The sequence below is a fragment of the Limulus polyphemus genome, unplaced genomic scaffold (assembly GCF_000517525.1).
Source record: "Limulus polyphemus unplaced genomic scaffold, Limulus_polyphemus-2.1.2 Scaffold341, whole genome shotgun sequence".
In the NCBI taxonomy this organism is placed as follows: domain Eukaryota; kingdom Metazoa; phylum Arthropoda; class Merostomata; order Xiphosura; family Limulidae; genus Limulus; species Limulus polyphemus.
In genome coordinates, this window is record NW_013665951.1 from 573,016 (window position 1) to 577,811 (window position 4,796).

Genomic DNA, 4,796 nt, shown 5'->3' on the forward strand with positions numbered 1-4,796 from the left:
AAGGCAGCTAGTCATCACCACCCACCGCCAACTCTTGGGCTACTCTTTTACCAACGAATATTGGGATTGACCGTCACATTATAACGCCCCCACGGCTGAAAGGGCGAGCATGTTTGGTGGGACGGGGATTCGAAACAACGACCTTCAGATTGCGAATCGAGTGCCCTAATCACTTTAACCACCTATTATAAAATGAAAATGACTTTGTTTCCTTTAACTTCAGTTTATTAATTGTGTCCGGCCGTTCTGATCATCGTAGTGTCCATACTCCACAAATCTGACAAAAAGTTCGCTCATCTGTGGTTTGTGATCTCAAAATAAACTGAACTTGTATCTATGTAACTCAATATTTACTCATTATCTCGATTCATTCAGTCTATTTCGTGTGTCGATCCGCCACTGGCTTCCATTTGAATTAACGATGTTTTAAAGTTAGGCTGTAATTTCAGATACTCCTGATTGTCATTCCATTTCTGTTTAAACTGTTACTATTTCATTAGGAACAAAGGGATTGCAGATGTTGAAAAATAGCTGTCGATCTGCGACATTCTGATCTTAAGCACCGACATCCGCTCCTCACAATTCACAATTGTTCATTTTCAATTATAATTAAAATAATGCTATAACATTGTTCTATGCATCAACACGTTTAAATGCATATCCATTTTGTTAGATTTATATTTTCATCTCTAAGCCTGATCGTTTTCATCAACATCGTCATAAAGTCTCTCTACTATAGCGTAAAACTAAATGGCATTGTGTCAATAACTTCGTAAATATATATATATATATACAGAGGTCGAGTTCTAAAAATTGGCACGTCTGCCATGCCATTTAATCTCTGTAGTCGTAGTTCTAGTAGTATTGGTAAATTAGTATTTATATAGCAGTTGGGATTCACTGGCTGTCAAGATGAATGCCTACCCTTGTTGTATCAAATTGGATCTTTACTCTTGTTGTATCAAGATGAATCTCCATCCTTGTTGTATCAAGATGAATTTCCAAACTTGTTGTACCAAGATGAATTTCCATCCTTGTTGTCTGAAGATGAATTTTCAACCTTGTTATATCAAGATGAATTTTCAACCTTGTTATTTCAAGATGAACCACAACCCCGTCAAGATAAATCTCCAACATTGTTGTATCATTGTGGATCTGTTATTCACAGATTTGGCACATTTTTAGTGATATATATAAATGCTATAACTGGGACTGGAATTTTCAACCTGGATAACACTTTACGTGTTCAGAACTAAACGTTCAGGTAAGAGTCCCCCTCAAATACAATAACTAGTGCCTGTTTTCGTTTGAAACTTAGAATAGAGCTTTTGTCAATATTAAATATGTCTGTCACATTCATCATAAAATCTCCAAGGTTTCTAACCCTTAATGTCCTAAAATATTAAAGTTTCAGTTTTTTTTTACAAACTCATGCAATTATGTTAGATGGTTTTATTGAATCATTATTATGAATAAAACTCAGTGCAAAAACTTTTGCTGTATTCGTTCAATGTTTAATAGTAGTCTTTTTACACACACACAGAAAACTGCATTGTATTGTTCTAGCTTTGACCTCCAAAAAAATATTTCCCCACGTGAGAATTTGTGTGTATTTTTTCTGCAGCTTTTAGATACACACGTGCATGTTTTAAGACCAAAACTTGGTTGTTATGGAAAATGTCCGGGTTGGCTATATCTTGTGTCAACTTCTACTGGACTATTAGACAACCGGTATAAAACAGTTTTCTCAAGCCTGTTTTAATTCCCAATCTACCCCTGTGTAAAGTTATAAAACTTCATTATTCACCTACCATTAAATATCATAGGCAGATCAAAAATTAGCATATAGATACACAACTACAAGATTAATAGCAGATACGATAGACTTATTAAGCCAGACATTTACCGGTAACATGACGATACCTTACACTGATGATATGTTGAAGATAGAAATAACACTAGCTATTAGAACTTTCACAGGCATGTGAACATTTACGGTTATATATAAAGAATAAGCAGATTCAGGATAACAAGAATTTGGTAAAAAATAAGCTTTTCCAAACAAAACGTTTATATTCAACCAGGTTCCAGGACAATATATCCAGATATTAATAAAGAGGGCGCGGGATAACCTTATTTTACAGCTCTGCATTTCGGGTCTGACGTGATGGGTTCGAATCAGTGCGATCCCGCAAAATTAACTCCGTGCTTTAAAAATTTATTCCACACAACAAATATTTTGAAAACTTAAACTGGAAAGGTTGTATTATATACAGAGTGGCGTTCTTCTGATTTAAATATTGAAACATTCTGATATCTCCCAAGTTACAACATAACATTAAAGTATTTTAGTATTTATTAATAACTTGAAAGAGTATCGTAATAGACGAATAAATCACGTATGTATAAATTTGAATTCACTAAACCTACAAACCAAGAAATATATTATTATTACGGCAGTGTTGTTGTTTTGAAGTTAAGCACAAAGCTATATAATGGGCTATCTGTGTTCTGCCCACCATGGCTATCGAAACCCGGTTTCTAGCGTTGTAAGTTCGCAGATATGCCGCTGTGCCACTTTGGGGGGGGGGGCATTACGACGGAGTTGCTGTTTTCTTATTGCAAAGCTACACAATGGACCATCTGCACTCTGTCCATCGTGGGGAATCGAACCCCGAACTTTAACATTGTAAGTATATAAACTTAACGATTACCCTCCGGGGTGTCACAATAGAGTTTGTTAGCTATCTGCTATGTCCACCGCAGGGAATCGAATTCCGGATTTTAGTGTCGTAAGTCGGTAAACTTACCACTTGCTCCCTGAGGGACCAACAACAATGATAATTTTGAATCATCTTTAGAGTTCATATGTTTAGTAAGTTAGCTTACTCTGTTTTCTGTAGATATTGCTTTAATATATGAATTACACCAACAGTTTATTATATAAGCTGGTACGTTACAAATTCTTACATAAGGAATGTAATTATAGTTAAAGGTTATCATACAAACACTATAAGGCTATGACGCAAACTCTGTTGAATGTTCAGGTCGATAATGAAGTCTTTCTACGCAAATTATCTAGTTAAAGCCATTACCTTTGAGTATTTTAATGACCCTGACGTCTGAACCGTTCATGTGAAGTCATTACAATGAAAATATTCAGAGGTGGTAATCCAATCCCTGCGACAGCCCTTTTAAAATCATCTAGTATAAGGTATAATATGACTTTCTTCTCGTGGTCCATCAATTATAGGGACGCAGCGTTCAAGCGTTCAGTTACCATAGAAACGAGACGAAGCCACACCGACAATTGGCGTCATCAGGAGGTGACTGTTGACTTCCTCTGAAATGTGAAGCTACAAGGGAAGAAGGCATTAGTAGTCGTGGAAACGCAGTGGTATTCTCATTCCAGAAGTAATCTAACAGATTGAATTCCTAGGAAATGAGCAAATACTCTAGCATAAAAGTAGAAATTAGAAGCAACACCAAAGAGTTACAAAGATAAAGAACAAGCTAACAAAATAATATATAATTTAACTGGTATGTGCAAAGCCATTTGACTGATGATTGAATTTTAGCAATTTTACTAACATAAATTAAATAATACTGAAATTCCAAACGTCCACCAGACAAAATTATAACAGCACATTCTGAACCGTTTCGAGGACTTTTGACACTATATTATTTTTTGTTTTGTTTTTGTATATATCTGTATACGTGTCAGAAGAAGAAGAAGTAAACACTGTTGCGTCGTTGTCTATAGATCTGACTTTAACAAATCATCTGTCTTTAAGAGGGCGGAGAGATATGACGTCACACTTTTAGAACGAATAGGAGTGCATACAGACACCACTTAGTTAATTCGTATCTAAGGATTTTAAAACACTCATTTTCGTCGTAACATAAAGGAACTAGGAGGGCAGTGATTAAAGCTACCCGTCGGATTGGTAAGTGAATAAAAAACTTTAATCTAATTCTCTGAATTTTTTAAATAATTCAAGTAATATTATGTTCGTTCCCAACTATACATAACTTAGAAGTAGTTTATTGCTTATCTCGAAGAATGAGAACTATCAGACAATTTGAGATATAGTAAACTTGGGTTTTAAAGTAATGATTTACTTTGGGCGATGTTGCAGGGATTCATAATATTCACAGAAAATGATGGCCAGATGGTTAGGGCGCTCGATCCGCAATCTGAGATTCGCAGGTTCGAATCCCCGTCACTTCAAACATGCTCGCCCTTTCAGCCGTGGGGGTGTTATAATGTGACGGTCAATCCCACTATTCGTTGGTAAAAGAGTAGCCCAAGAGTTGGTGGTGGGTGGTGATGACTAGCTGCCTTCCCTCTAGTCTTACACTGCTAAATTAGGGACGGCTAGCGCAGATAGCCCTCGTGTAGCTTTGCGCGAAATTCAAAAAACAAACAAACAGAAAATGATTGTACAATTAACTATTTTTTATGGCTACGAATGCAACGCGAATAGGAGAATACAACCACAACATTGAACATTTAAACCAATAAATAGATGATGGTTCTCTTAAATAAAAAAAAGATAATTATGCTTATCACTTGAATAAATAATTATGATAATGATTCACGAATTATGCGCCATCTTGCCAAAAAAAAAAAACGGCATTCATTAATGGGTGTTTAAAGAAATGCATAGTTTCACGTACTGTATATCCATTCGTGATATGGTGTTAAATGTATTATTTTCTAAATTATGATAATTCCAAATTTATGAATTCAGTATATGTATATATATATATATATATACATATATATATGTATA

At 35.3% G+C, this 4,796-nt stretch overlaps 2 protein-coding genes across 5 annotated transcripts in view; one reads left to right on the forward strand and one right to left on the reverse strand.

The window, feature by feature from the left end:
- LOC106457521 (guanine nucleotide-binding protein-like 1) overlaps positions 1 to 3,114 on the reverse strand; it is a 37,568-nt gene extending 34,454 nt beyond the window's left edge. The window contains exon 1 of the mRNA XM_022383489.1: positions 3,096 to 3,114. The gene's annotated coding sequence lies outside the window, so the exon portion shown is untranslated. The remainder of the gene's footprint in view (positions 1 to 3,095) is intronic.
- A 747-nt stretch (positions 3,115 to 3,861) lies between these two features.
- The window catches only part of LOC106457524 (aromatic-L-amino-acid decarboxylase-like), a 35,585-nt gene continuing 34,650 nt past the window's right edge, over positions 3,862 to 4,796 (forward strand). Inside the window, exon 1 of one of the 4 annotated variants that reach the window (XM_022383492.1) lies at positions 3,862 to 3,947. The gene's annotated coding sequence lies outside the window, so the exon portion shown is untranslated. The remainder of the gene's footprint in view (positions 3,948 to 4,796) is intronic. The other 3 variants (XM_013916953.2, XM_022383491.1, XM_013916954.2) reach the window with 3 other exon arrangements.